The sequence below is a fragment of the Ixodes scapularis genome, unplaced genomic scaffold (genome assembly GCF_016920785.2).
Source record: "Ixodes scapularis isolate PalLabHiFi unplaced genomic scaffold, ASM1692078v2 PGA_scaffold11__112_contigs__length_91849675, whole genome shotgun sequence".
In the NCBI taxonomy this organism is placed as follows: Eukaryota; Metazoa; Arthropoda; class Arachnida; order Ixodida; family Ixodidae; genus Ixodes; species Ixodes scapularis.
This window is the reverse complement of record NW_024609837.1, coordinates 61,610,206-61,626,047: the sequence shown is the minus strand read 5'-3', so window position 1 is coordinate 61,626,047 and position 15,842 is coordinate 61,610,206.

Sequence of the window (15,842 nt, the reverse complement as noted above, 5' to 3'; positions counted from 1 at the left end):
AGACCTGTCCTCATTGCTTACAAGAAAAAGAAGGAAACATTCTAAGCTTGGGTTGATAGAAAAACTCCACCTGCTGACAGCTACCAATCATCTCGGCGCCGATTATGAGTATTCACTTCATGCCGACGGTCGCGTGCTTAGATCGAGTTTTTTCCCACGTGATTTCATACAGTCACAATTGTTCTTGACAAACAACAATGTTTACTCAGGCAAGCGGGCATATGTGAAGCTTATAATATTTTGTATTGATTGTGGCACACGTGGCAAGTTGCATAGGCTTTTTTACAACCCGCGAAATAGAATGCTCCTGGGTTACCTTGGTCTCTAATGCATGTAGCACACAAGAGAACACGAACTGAATTGCAGTGGGAAACTAAAATAAATGATGATAAACAAGCGTGTAGTCACGCGAAAACTGAGGGCATTGCACATATACAGAAGATAAGCTTTGTTTCACTAAATACATTACCAGTTAAGTATTTGGTTTTACCCTGCGAGCGAAGCGGAACATACAAGTGCGAGCATACTGCCCTGAACTATACTTCCAGGGAACAAACGCGCCATCCAAAGCATCGAGTTGGTTTTTATAGCTCTTGGTACGCTCAAACCTTTAAAAACACAATTATAATCAATTCTATTATTTTTATTATTTTTATTAAGTGCGCCTATGTGTTTGTCTTTTTTGTCTGTTGATTTCACGTGCCAGTTTCTTAGATATATAATACTTTTCCAGAAGTCCGTCACCTATAGTCTGGTTCATCATAAGTAAGGGCCGAATAATCAAAGATGTAGACAAAGAAAAAAGAAAAGAACGCGAACAAGCGAACACACATTAAAAATGCAATGTAACGGCACATCCAAAACTAGTCGTTAGTTTTTTCGAAAGCATCAGTTTCGTGGGGCGACATTGTTACCCGCTGAAGGTTATAAAACGTGCAATACAACTGTTAGCTCGGGGTCTTTAACGTGCATTACGCAGTATATGTGGTACACGATCGCACGACGGTAGGATGCAGATGGGCGACTGAACCCGGGGTCCCTGCTAAAGCCCTTTGATAAAGGCGTTTTTTACAAGTACCGCCAACCATTGTTGGGGAAACGCGCAAGACACGTGCCACGAGCGGGTGCACCGCCGCCATTCGCTTTCAAGGGCCAGTCATTTTAGTGCTGCGCCGCCATTTGCTTCCAAGGGCCACTTGAGACACGGGCCTCGTGCACTGGCACCTTTGAGGTTATTTGAAGGACCCACGCAAACACATCGAGGGGATTTAGTTCCTACACGTTCCGCCAACGTTGGGTTACGAAGCGTGAGCTCCGTGCTTTGAAGGGAGCTTGCGCTCGAGCATTTCTCCACGTGCTGTGATCTGCGGTGCCACACCACACTCGGCCAACGGTCCCCCGCCGAACTTGGTTTAGCTAGGGTGCCTTCATGTGCGCTTTGCTTAGGGTGGTGTAGGGTGCCTTCATGTGCGCTTTGCTTAGGGTGGAGACATCTGGCCATTTTGTTCCCACTTTTACATTTTTTTTTTTGTTCAGAAGCGCGTGAAAGAGCATGTCCCTGCACGCGTCTGCGGCGCTGACTGTGCTATGGCGACATTTTGTTTTCGTCGATTTCTTTGTATTTTCCCCGTGAGCGCGTGCTGTCGGCATCGGCTACTACAAAGGGTGGCATCGCCCTAAACAGAAGGACATCGAGGCACCCTAGGGTGGTGGCATCTCGCCATTTTGTCTCACACTTTTATTTTTCTTTGTTGTTCAGAAGCGCGTGAAAGAGCGTGTCCCTGCACGCGCTTGTGGCGCTGACTGTGCTATGGCAACATTTTGTTTTCATCGATTTCTTTGTATTTTTCTCGTGAGCGCGTGCTGTCGGCATCGGCTACTACAAAGGGTGGCATCACCCTAAACAGAAGGACATGGAGGCACCCTAGGGTGGTGGCATCTCACCATTTTGTCTCACACTTTTATTTGTCTTTGTTGTTCAGAAGCGTGTGAAAGAGCGTGTTTCTGCGCGCGCTTGTGGCGCTGACTGTGCTATGGCGACATTTTGTTTTCATCGATTTCTTTGTATTTTTCTCGTGAGCGCGTGCTGTCGGCATCGGCTGCTACAAAGGGTGGCATCACCCTAAACAGAAGGACATCAAGGCACCCTAGGGTGGTGGCATCTCGCCATTTTGTCTCACACTTTTATTTTTCTTTGTTGTTCAGAAGCGCGTGAAAGAGCGTGTCCCTGCGCGCGCTTGTGGCGCTGACTGTGCTATGGCGACATTTTGTTTTCATCGATTTCTTTGTATTTTTCTCGTGAGCGCGTGCTGTCGGCATCGGCTACTACAAAGGGTGGCATCACCCTAAACAGAAGGACATTGAGACACCCTAGGTTTAGCCCGTGAGCTAAACCAAATGAGCTATGCTTAGAGTATCGGCACTTTTTCCCCCAAAATTATTGTGGGTGCCGCCATCTTGGTAGTTAGTAACCAACAAAACGCGACTGCCGATCGTCATGATTCAAACGTTTCGGTGTCAGGCAGCTCGCGCAATATTGCTTTGCTTTGTCATGAACTGTTTAAACATTTGTGGAGGACGGAAAGGCGTTTCCTGTGATTTCAAAAGCTTCAGATAACTGACAACCGTTATTTTAAGCACCAAGATGTCTATGAAGCGTAACGTACTTAGTTGTTCTAGTTTAGCCCGACCGCATAGTCATAGAAAGAGAACAAACAGCTTGACCTTGCGCTCTTGGCGCTGCTTCAGTGGCTTTATCAGCCCGTAGCGTTGGCTGCGTTCCGAACTAGGGTAAAGCAAAGCAAATATTCAGATCTTAGGGTTTCACAAGACGAACCAACAACAATCACTTAACACACCCCAATAAATAAATATTGCGGGTTTATTTTGACTAATTGGAGATCTTTTGGCGCGCAACCGAAATCTCAGATTGGCCTCCGTCGGATTGCGGGCACCTCGGCCGATCTTTAAACCCAACAAATATAGATTTATGGGCCAGTGCGTTGGCTCAGAGACACTGAGACGATTGAATGTTTTGTGTTTTGTTTTAATATCATTGCCACTAAAGAGCTACCGAGGTGGTTTTTGAAACAAAATATAGTCAAACCACTCCGACAAGCATAGTTTGATTGCGAAAATGGTGTTTCCATGTGAGAAAAACATTAAAATATTTTTGCATACGTGGCGGGATCTGAAATGGCAGAATGCATTTCATGGCGCCCATTTCATTTGGATCGCGTCGGGAATGCGTACCGACGCACAGTAGAACGCGCGCAAAAGTAGCTGTGGTGCACCCGCAGCCTCGCGCTTGTGTTTCTGACATCTCTGGCTCGCTCACTGCGGGCATCCAGGCATCTATCCAGGCATCTGACACCGTGACATCTGGCGATTTTTCTGTCTTTCACGTGGCGTTCCAAGCGGCACACGACGGAAGATGCACATCAAGCTGTTCTTGAACACGTGTCGCCACCTGTACTTTATATTAAGAAACTACAATTTGCCGTAACTGAATGGGAAAATTTTGAGGTCTAATAACATTTTAACGTGTAATATATCAATATGGAAGTTCTGGAAATTGTAATATTGAAGGATGCTTCATAATTTAATGTCTCGTTATTTTGATTATTTAACGGGATTCCGTTTTTATAGCGCCTTAAAATGATGTCATTTTAAACTTTATTTTTTTATTTTACAATTTACACTATTTGTACATCTCGCTGCTTACTTTTTTTTAATTTATTACATGCAACCAAACTCTCATGTAAATTATCGTGGACAATGGGACGTTATAACTCGAGAAATAATTTTTTCAACCTTAGAGACTGCGGTCTATTAAAAGATAAATTATTAACTAACAACTAAAAGTAATCGTAATATCAACACATTAAAGCATTGTTGAAAAAGTGCTCTTTAATTTGACATTACCTTTATAATTGTAAGTTACATAAAACGAAAGTTATAAGCCGTCAAAAAAGCACCAAAACGTCCTGCACGGTGGGGTTGCACCTTAAAGGGGCACTCAAGTGCTTTTTGGAGAAGCTTGTTTTTGGAAGCATATTGTTTGTTGGGCTTCAGTCAATAAAAATGACCAGTTCTAAATGGCAAGGCGCCCTAGTAAACTCACAGCAATAGAAATACACAGGCACTATATCCTCTTGCGGGGTCCATCCCGTGTCTCCACCACCTCCATAGAATTCGACCAATAGAAATAGCGAACTGCGAAAAGATTGCTAAAGTTATTATTATTGCTCTTTTTAGGCACATGCACATTATATTTTGACAACAACGTCAAATCTTTGGCGGTAGGTGACGTAATACAGCTATTATTGTTTGAAAAAGAGCGAACTACGTTTTCTCCTCGCCTTGTTACGCGGGAGTGATGTGCCCACGCACATCACTCCCGGGTGTGCTACAGGCCAGCTGTAGCACACCCGGATCGAGTCACAGCCCCTCGAAATCCGGGTGGCTTGTCACGCAGCTCTGCCGGCCCTGCTGCTTGCGAACGGCGGCCGGGTAGTCACGGCAGCAGACACACTCTCCGACGGTTTCCATCGGCACGCAGCAACTGCATTGGCACCTTAAAACAGAAAACCAGCATCAGCTATACATATGAGAGGTATAATAAACAGCTCATCACCTACCAGTTGGTGTTCCCAAGCCGCTGGGTTGCGTCGTCGGTTTCGTCGTCTTCCTCCGGTGTCGACATTGAGCATCGCGAACTGTCGTCCGAGTCCGTCGCGTTCGGAGCATCGGCGTCGCGCGTAGGAGTGGCGTCGTAGGAGATTGAGCTGATATCTGCCGTCCGCCGAAGAATTTCCACCTCTAACGATGTTAGATTTGGCAGGTCCACCTCCGCACGACGCAAGACCCGAAGTAAACAAAATGAGTCCCAACGAGAATCCATCAAATACGCGCACATTCGGAAGATCACTCCGCCGGTTCGAAGGATCAATCCGCTGAGAAGCCGTCACTCGTGATTGGATGGCGCACGCCCTTCCCTGCTGCCTTCCCGTCCGACAGCGCCCCTGACGGCGTGCGCCTAGGCGCAGAACAGCGATCTTTGGTTGGATTTTTAATAGGGAAATCGGCCGCCCTTGAATGTAATCTTGGGATTTCTAGGATGCTTAGAGCCCGCAGATTGAGTTATGACAATAAATAGACGATCTCAGAATCCACTTGAGTGCCCCTTTAATACCGTATTGTCTTAGTGAACAGAACAGCGTACAAAAAGATCAGTGAACGATCGCCTTCGCGTGCATGGTCGTTCACTGAAATCTACGGTGTGCGGAAAACTTTTCGTACATTGCAATTCCTGCTCGTGTTTACCGGTTCGTAAAGGCACAAGAATAATTAGACATTATCTAAACAAGACAATCTCGCGAAATTTCGTAAGCGCGTTGTGTTAGCTTAAGGGGTGTCCAAACAGGACACTACAAAACCCGCGACTCCGGCAAATCGTGCCGCGCTCTGCCGCGATCCGCTTCCGGCCGTCGGAGGGAAATTTCCCTCCGTCAATTCTTCCCGGGGGGAAACTTCCCTCCGTCAAATCACCCCCTCGCTTCCTCCACAGCGGCCTTGCTCTGCTCATCACGTGGGTCCGGAGAGCCACTCACACGCTCTGTTGGCTGTCGGTCAATCGCTCAAGGCCTCCGCTCACAATACGGAACCGCGTCGGACGCCATCACGACGAAAGGGAATCTCGACAAAGAAAGCAGATCCGAGGCGGGCGAAGCGCACCCTTCGACGCAGGAATGTCCCAAATCCACCCGAAGCCGGACCTCCTTGGCCTTCGAGCCGAGGCGACGGCGGTACGCGAGGGCGTTGGCGAGGTGAGACAGACGCAGGTGGCGTGTGACGTCAATCTGAAGAGGAGAGCAGTCGTGATCGTAAAAATTTTCACGACTCCTGCAAACATTTTCACGACTCCGACAGACCGTAAAAATAGAAGCGTCCGCTTCAATTTTCACGATTTGTCGGAGTCGCGGGTTTTGTAGTGTCCTGTTTGGATACCCCTTTAGGGGACTGCTGCATTGGCCACCCATCAGTGACACCACTTCAAACAGAAACCTTGTTTTTAGATCGCACAATGGGACAAAAACATTGTACTTGAATGGTGTTGTGTCGCGTGTGACGCGCACTGCGTGCACTGTGTGTCGTTCAGAACGTTCTCTTCTTCCTCCTTTCGTGTATAAATCCACTTGCGACTGAGCGCTTGTGTGTTGTGCATGCTCGTTCTCTCTGCCCTTGTATTTTTGTGCGCTGTTCTATTCACTACGTCATCATACCAACTCGCCCAAATTACAACACTTCTGCACTCTATTGTCTTTTTGAAATGGTTTCTGTGTTATGTTTTCAATGTATTCTTCATCTTTATAGGCTAAACATCTAATACACCGTAGGAAAATAATGCTGAATGTTTTGTGGCATCATTGCGTCATAGATTTATTGCACCGAATTTTTAAATAAAAGAGGAAAGGTCAAGCAACGAGATTTGAGTTTTTCCCTTTTACGGAAAACTTATCTAGAACATGACATTTGATTTTTATCACAAAGGGCACCGTTGTTTTCTGTGAATTTCAATTACAAACAAATATCTGAATCCACTCATTCAGAAGTTGACAAAGGCTGCTGCACCTCATGTTCCAACCTTTGATCAACGTTTTGGTGTAGTGCCTCGGCATTTGTTTTTTTTCTATATGATGCTACCAAGTGGGATGCCGCCATACTGATTAGGAGTCTCAAATTAAAACCTGTATTGACATCACAAGTGCTTAACTTGAATGGAAACCTGTTTTGACTACTTAAGGTTCAAAGGCTCAGGTAATTTGAGAGCCAGTCATTAAAAAAGTTATCGCGAAATTCAATTTTAAATGGACCCCTTTTTTTCATTTTTTTTTCATAATTTTTCTACTACGTATTAAATTGAGCAAGGTTTCTAACTATTGTAGTCGGCAAAACTTACGAATTCCGTAAGAAAAAGTTTATAATAAACTCACAGAGTTCTTTATATTATTAGGTTACAATCATAGGGTGATTTAATGAGGAATGATTAGATACAAGATAAATAGCAGTGGTGACATTCGTACGGCAACAGTATGAGCTCTCTGAATGATCGCCGAGCGCGCACCTTTCCGCGGCACCACTTCTTCTTCCTAACAATATTCGCCCCGTCATTGAAGGCACCGGCCATCTGGTGCGTTTGAGAGGCTTACGAATCGCGACGAAAGTAGGGCTTCATACGGCTTGTGTGAACCACGTCACAAGGTCTTGGGCGATGATCAAGGGGCGGGGTAACAGGCACAACTTCGTAGTTGTTGAAAGAACGTTGACAGACGACACGGAACGGGCCGACAAATTGCTTGAGAAGTTGGTGAGACTTGCCGGGTGCGCGCAAAAGAGTCCACAAGAGGACTTCGTCGCCGATGCCGTAGGTGGTTGGCAGATGGCAAGCATCGTAACGTAGCTTTTGGTGCTGCTGTGATTCTTCGGTGCGTACACGCGCGAGTTGGCGAGCGTCCTGTGCTCTGGGTGTGATCTCTGCTCCGGACGGCTGAACCAAGGTGTCAGGTGTGTAGGGCAAAATGGTGTAGAGAGGTGTGAAGGGTTCGCGGGCGTAGAGGGGGTAGTATGGAGAGTAGCCGGTTGTAGACTGCCGTGCCGTATTATAGGTATTTCACAAAACGTTTTGAATTTCTAGTCTCTTGATATTAGGGAAATATGCACTGGACGTATGAACTTCCAGAGACATGGAAAACTGTAGTTAATGTATTATAATCATGAAACAAATTATTTTCGAAACATAAAGTGCATTTGCGTCCTTTTCACGGAATACGCAAGGACTGCGAAAAGCCGTGGTTGCATGAATATTGAACGAAGTCTATGTAAATTTAAATAAACTCGCCACTGAATATTCCCATACTTATGAAACGTAAAACAAATAAAAGACGCTCTCAAAGGTCTTGCTAAGCGAAAAGGGTTTTCATCGTATTCATTAAAAAAAATTAAATTGAATCAAAACATAATCGCTTCTTGTGACTTCAACCACACTCTAAAGAAGCCTTCACGGTCAAATATTTTACGTTAGGTTAGGTTAGGTAAGGTTATCGTCTTGATGCTTTAACTACAAAACACCGCACCGTTTATTACTACAGAAAGGTTTCTTAAGCACCTTACAGAAGCATAGGCGCACTAAAGTAAAAAAGTAACAATCATCTTGCAGATAGCCAAAAAGTGTCCCGTTTGTCTCCTCTACATTGCCGCGTCTAGCGTTACCCAACCAAATAAGATATACGTTGTCGTGCTGATAGTTATACTTGCATGCACACAGACAACTTACGGAAACTCCATCTCACTACTCCTAGAACTAACATCTTTAAATCGTTTTCGCTGCACTTGTCCCTCTCCAAGTGGAACTCATTCCCGGATACTCTTGCAACCGTACAGGATAGTACCAATTAAAAAGAAACGCTAAATTGTTCTTAAACGTAACAATCTGGCAATTGTTTTGTCGTTTTTTTTGTGCTAGTTAATATGTATTTTGATGTCTTGTCCCCCTCATGTGAACCACGCCGCATAAGGGGGTCCCTCTGCGGTTGACTTAAGAGAGCAATTAATTAAGTGATCTAACAACCCACCGTCCTAGGCTATCTTAAACTAGCTAACATAATATTTTCATGTTATCAAACAAGACAATTACTTCGTGCTATTATTAAGAGAATTAGGTTACTTTTTTTCATATCAGGTGATAGTCGCAGGTACGCGTACTCGAAAAAGAGGTAACGGTAGCCACTTACAAAGCTCTATGCTTGATTGCAAAATTAAAATTTCAATTTGATTCAAGAAGGCCTTTTCAATCATGGCAAAGGTTTCAGGAACGCGAGCCCTTCTTAATACAACACACTTGGGATTGTGTTCATAAAATAAGCATTCTGTTTTTAATGTGCACGCAAATTGAATCCATGAGTTTGATCTGTGACTGCAATATTTTCTCGTAGATATATGTTTCTGCTCCTTCAGAAGACACCTTGCAACAATTGAGTGTCATGCTTCAACGCTGCATCATAACAATGCCGCTTTATCTACTACTGATAGGCAATTGCCATAGTAATGGTACGTACTTCATACTTTTTATAGTACACACAAAATATGTTGAGTCGTTTTCTTTGAAGAAATTGTAACGAACGAGCGTTATGAACGAGCAACACGCTGGAAGCGTTATATGATATTAAGTTCATGTATAAAGCACAAGAAAAATTTAAAAATACAGGGTGTCACAAAAGAAAATTTACGGGCTTTTGTTTTACCGCAAAAATAAACTAGGCATCGCCAAACGCTCATTCTCGCCCCGAGGGTAGCGCTAGAGGTCACAACCAGATGCCAAAGTTTCAGCCCGATCCGATAACTTAATCAAAAGTTATAGGTGATTTTCTGAAAATTTCAGTGGAAAAAAATGGAGCCCATTTTTGCCCGTTTTCGGTTTCTGGTGCCATAGAGCCCCATGTGTCTGAAAAGTCCGCCGGCCGCCATTTTCCCATTAAAATTTTCAGAAAGTCACGCATAACTTTAAGGTATAGGATCGGGCTGAAACATTTGCATCTGGTTGTGACTTCTAGCGCTACCTTTGGGCGGAAAATGAACGTTCAGCGACGCCTAGTCTATTTCGCGGTAAAAAAAAAAAAAAAAAAAAAAAAACCTGTATATTTTCTTTTGTGACACCCTGTATATACATAAAACAAGATAAAAATAATACAAGGCACAAGACGGCCGGCCCAGTGGGACACGAACTGGGGTCGGTGCGGTGGCAGTCGCATATTACAGCCGCTAAGCTATATCTTAAAGACGTGCCGGCGAAAGTGATGTGACGTAATATCACGTGACTGCTTGCCTCATTGAAATCATACATTGCGAAAGAGCCATACAAGGTAGCGCCTGTGCGGCGCGTTCGTTCGCTTGGCTTCGCCCTGGCTAACATCTGTGGTGAACAATAAACAAAACTATACTCAGGGACAACTTTTCTTGGCAGTGTAGTCAAAGAGAATGGCACGCGTGCGCTGTCTCATTCCCAGCACCCATTAAAGCTCTGCGCGCGAATTTCTCCTCACATTAAAAAGGCTAGGAAAAGTTGTCCCCCGATATAAGAAAAGTTGTCCCCGACGTAGTGTGGGAATTTTAAACAGCTTCTGAGAGCCTTTCATTCCCTCGTCCGGTGTCCCCCAGGTACCTACTTTGGGACCACTACAGTTAATATTTTTATTAGTGATATAAAAATGTGAATAAAAAATTATAATTTGTTATTCACTGATGATTTGAAGCTGTGTTTGCACGTCGGGTCAATCGTTGATTGTGCATATTTACAGGACGATTTGCCACGTGTGCATGACTGGTGTTAATCAAATCACTTCATAATCAATCCTAATAAACCCAAGGTTTTATCAATGTATAGAACACGGCAACCGATTTCTAACGACTTCGTTCTTGGTACCACTGCTGTTTTCCGCGTCACCACAGTTCATGACCTTGGTGTTTATTTTGGTAGCCATCTTCCCTTTTTTCGTGTATCCCAGATTGTTCACATTAACTGAAGAGCGTGTTGGTAACATTGTTTGGTAACAGAAAGAATAAAACAAACTCGAGACGAAAAAAATGTTCGTCGTTCCTCGTCCCGAGTTGGTTTTATTTTTTCTGTTACCACCCAGATTTTAAGCTCTCTGTGTGGTCATGGTTTACCGTTTGTCGAAATAGTTCACAAATCCCTTGTGTATTATTCGTCTTCTTTTTTTCTTTTAGCCTCATTTCTTTCAGGATTGAGTTCGCGAGTGTTCAGAAGAGGCTCATTCGTATAAGTTATGATCGGTATTTCCCTAGAAAGTATTTTTACGATTATGCCTGCATTCTTAGAAATCTAAACTTAAAATCTTTAATCTTTATCAAGCAGAAGAGTCGTGCGAGACGTATTGTTTTTAATAGGATGATTCACGGTCAACTTAATTGTGACATGCCTGTTCATTTTATCCTTTTCATCAGGAAAAGCTATGTCCCATTACTGGCATGCAACTTACATTTAATGACACCTCCACTAACTCTGGATAGATTTGTTAATTACAAACATTTTAAGCGTAAGCTTGATTCACCCTTGTACACATAGCTATCATATAGTTCTTAAGCCTTTTCTATAACATTGTATGCGTGGATGTATGCATGTTGCGTTGCTAAGAGTGTATAGCAGTTTGTGAGCATGCTGTATTTTTGCTTAAGTCTCATACAAAGACGTCGGTCGTTTTGAGGCATGAAGACACAAAGAGCACAAATCACACATTATCTGCGTTTTGCCAAGCACACATTTCGAGCTCTCTTTTTTTGGTCAACATGATCGAGCTTGTATAATTTTTTTTATTGGATTAGGTGTTTTCGTGCGTGAACCAATTGTTATGTGATGTTGTTGTTTGTTTGTTTTTTTGCTAGGCGCAATATGTGTTGCTCACTTTCTTCTAATATTTTCAAATCACAACAAAATTCCTTTAAGTTACATCTGACACCGGCGGCTACATCACACTTAGAAACCTTGCCTTCCAAAATAGGGTGCATGCTCTGTAACCAAAGTTGAATAGCATAAACCGTTATTAAACAGCAAACATTACCATCCCGATACTAAGTTGCATAAAGGGAACCAAACAAGGTGACACCTTCTATTCAAGATATATTCTAGAGGCAGGAAAATAACCTTAATTGACTCTCGTTTTTACTACTTTTGAAAATGCAAGAGCTTCTCGAAATTGGTTTAACCTTTGTGGAACATCAGTTTCGTTGCCTCAAAAAGATCCCAGATGCAGCATAAATGGCCTAAAGAACCGTAGAAAAATTGTTAAAAATCCGTAAAAATGTGTCTAAAATAATTATTAAAAAGCGCAACCGGACAACGGTCAGAAAGGAAGACACAGACAAAGCGCCTTTCTTTCTGCCCGTTGTCCTGTAGCGCATTTTAACCATTATGGATCACCAACTCGCCCAACCTTCACCCTAGTCAGTTTCGTATATAAGATACTTGTACGAAAAGTTTTAATCACAAATGCAATTACAACATTCAAGAAGTATTCAAATGAAATACCGTATACATATGCCACGGAAGGTATTTGATACTCTTCAGTCACCTTTCCAAAGAATTTAGGTTACAATTGTCTAACATATAAACATTATTAACGCGAACAACTTTATAAATACCAATGCCCTAAGAGAGAGCAGAGTGTATACTAGAAAGACCAAAAAGCTTTACACACAAGCTAAAAAACCATTAAGTAAAATCAGCCTATACAAGGCGGTTCATAAGCCTAAAAAAGGCATTTTCAGCAGTAATGAATTATAAGAACACAAAATTAGACGTAATTATTTATAAAAAAAAAAAAAAAAAGATTTATTCCGAACAGTGTGAATCGCAGCCTGAGGCCCTTGCTTGGCGCCGCGAGGTGATAAAAGAGAGCGCCAACATGACCACCAAATATGACTCGCTGTAGCCTGCGTAAACTGGTGACCGTCGGCGCACGCAGCTGGCTCTCGAATGACGAAGCATTCCTCTCTACGTAATTCCATAACATCACGAAGCAGGTCATAACTCGCCAACAAATATCGTGGCGGCTGTATGACGTCACGACTTAGCACAACACCCACGATATATATTAGAGGGTGCAATAAACCTCCTCGTCATTTACGACAAGAGGCTCCTCATGGTCCAAGAGCTCTTAGGGCTCAGGACGCTAACGCACCCTTTGAAGAAGCAGGACCAAAGTATTCGCAGAACCCGTGGAAACGTCCAATTAAAGGAGCTCTCTGGCTATGTAGTATCTCAATATTCTAAATAGTTACTGTGAAATCAGCAATTGTAAATGATGCCAAAACCAACATTCAAATATGCCCGCACTGTTTAGTGCAGTGACGTCAAAGAAAGGCAGGTTTGCCAGTCGAGGAGGCAGTCTAGAAAATGGACTATGCCAAGCATTTGTTCCTTCCTGGTGCGCTGGTACTAGAGCGAGCTTCTAAAGCATTCACTTGACATCATGAAACTGTTTTGTAATCAGTTGGATACGAAATCTACAGTTTGAAGAGTGAACATATGCCTTCCATTGGCGTCACTATTTTCTTGATGCCAGTAGAGATTTACAGTTTGAGTAACACGATTAGGACAAAAGTTGTAAATTCGACAACTTCGCAAAAAAGAAACATTTTGACCTAATATCGGGGATACTATTTCTGCGATGTTCGTTGGTGTGTTTAGCAAATTGGAGGGAAATTCATGGACCGTGAAAAAATCGCCAGAGTACCCCTTTAAAGCATACTCCTCATACACCCACTCTTGAATACATTTACACTTGTGTTGATCATTCTGATAAACCCGATGAGCATATGAGTCCGCACTGTGTGCAAAGGCTTCAAAGCTACCCAAAGCATTCCGTAATTAAGCATAAAGAAGCCAAATGCGCACACTGCGCATTCTGCGCACCCCTAGATTACCAGAATGATGAAAACAAGTTTATATTGTAAGGAAGTACCTATTTGCCGTCATCAGTATGAGATAAAAAACACAATCAGGCGAAAATGTCTGTTTTTGGTGAAGCAGACATTTTCGCCTAATTGTGTTTTTATCTCATACTTTTATGCATCTGTGTACAGGACAGTGCACTGCTGCTCAGGTCACTTGGCTGTTTGCAGGCACGCAAATAAACCCCATCTATCTATCGATCTATCTATCTATGCATCCATCTATCTATCTATCATGTACGAGCGCTGCTCTTGCATAGGAACCAACTTTGCAACAGTTGAAGCGTCGGTACCTGCATTGTGCAGTGCCAAGAAGCACTGGGTGCAGCGTGACATATTCACGTACTTGCTAGCCTCGGGAGGACCCTATGAATGAATTCCAGAACTTTTCATGCAAGGAAATCGTTTTCGCGCATGTGTAATATTTTACCAATCACCAAAATGCTTTGTATTGTATTCGCCCCTTTCACGGCCTATACTGGGCGCACTACTTCCGTTCAAAATGTCTTTCATCTGGGTTATCGTCGTATAACAGTAGTACAAGCAAGCGTCTGCTATGCGTAAGTAACTATAATATTGTGAAATACCAGCCATATAGGAGCCCTACCTCATATTTCCACGTTAGAAAGGTGTAAGCAAACACATTCATTCTAATATCGATCATCCAGGAGGTACAAAGCCCGATTTTCAGAACGTGGTACCACCATCCCTGAAAGTTACGAATATAATTTGTTTTCGGATACAAACCTTAAAAAAAAGTTAGACATGGTCCTACACACCTTTCCAGCGGCAGACTTGAGAGAGGCTATTTACAAGGCGCGTCACTAGTTTTCAGATTATGTCAGTGTTCCCCGAGTGCACTGGTCGGTGGGTTTTCTCGCAGTGAGCTGTGGCAGCCTTGGTTCAATTCCAGTCACTGGTGGTGCCTAAATTACTGCTTTTTATTGTTCTTTTTTTTTTTTGTCTCAAATTCAATGCTTCGAGACCTTTGATAAAACATTGTACATACAATCTTTGGGAGCAAAATTTAGCAATCAAAAATATTCTTGATAATACCGTGTGCAACAGAACGAAGGCTGCTATAATTAAACATGACATAAACCCAGAGAGTGCAAAAAAAACGACACAAACATTAAAACGTGTCTTTCAGTGTTTGCGTCGTTTCGGCTGCAGTACCGAGGTTTACAGTCTAAAAATATAGGCGTCGTCCTACACCCTTTTGTCCCATGTAACGCACACTTAAACTTCAGTTTGACGTACAGCACGCTGACGTCGAACAGACGGCCCCAACATTTTACAAAGGGCTTAAAAACGGTGCAATATAACTAGGGCTCCGTGTTTTCGGAGTTTATTTCTTGTAAAATTCGGAGGGTGTTTTTCGGAGTTTATTTTCCGCCGAAGATTCGAAGTTTATCGGAGTTTATATTTGTTTGATTCCCTATTCTTCGAAATTCGGAGTGTAATTTCGCAGTCTTTGCTATTGAAAATGAATATGTAAATATTAACTGGATGTAAACGTATGCCAGAAGAAAATAAAACGCGCTCGTATCGATTAAAATTTCTTCAGTTGAATTTGACGTTCGTGCCATTGACATTGGCAATATTAATTCGTCCCACGACATAAGTTCCACACAAGTGTTACTTCGATAAACGTCGATACTTAAATAAACTTCCGAGGGCAGTCCCTTCGAAGCTCGTAGTCATCCCATCCTATTCCATCAATCTAGCGTGCGGCCGCGCGAGGTGGAGTGGTTAAGGATGTAATAGAGAGTTTCAACTGTCCCTTTTCTCTATTTAATACAGTCTCTATTTTCCATTGCTTTCACTGTTACAAAAACATACCTTCTCGGCTTCTCCTTTCTCTAAATCACAAATCGCATGGCTCAAACTGGAAACCAAAAGAGTGGCTTTTGTCGTGACCCGATAGTGCAATGACATGTTGCCCTGAATCAACCTCGACGAGACAAGCGGCAAGACCCCTTTTGACAACGGTCTGAGATTTGAAAGATAATTATGTTGCCATTTTCCCAGGACCATTGACTCCGTTTTAATCAAATTGTAAAAAAAAAAAACGGTGCATCGACCTAAAGTTTTGGGATGCGTTATGTGGGACAACAGAGTTTAAGACGACACCCTTTTTTTAGAGTGTATGTCCTGTTCGATTTAAACCAGCTCGTTTGCGCACTTACATTCCCTTCAAGCAACTAGAACTTTTGTTTCATTTTACGCAATTTTTTCACGGCGCCAAACACCCAACCATCCTAGTCTACAAAGGTCTTAGCTGTCGAATATAGCTGAACAAACAACGCAACCCA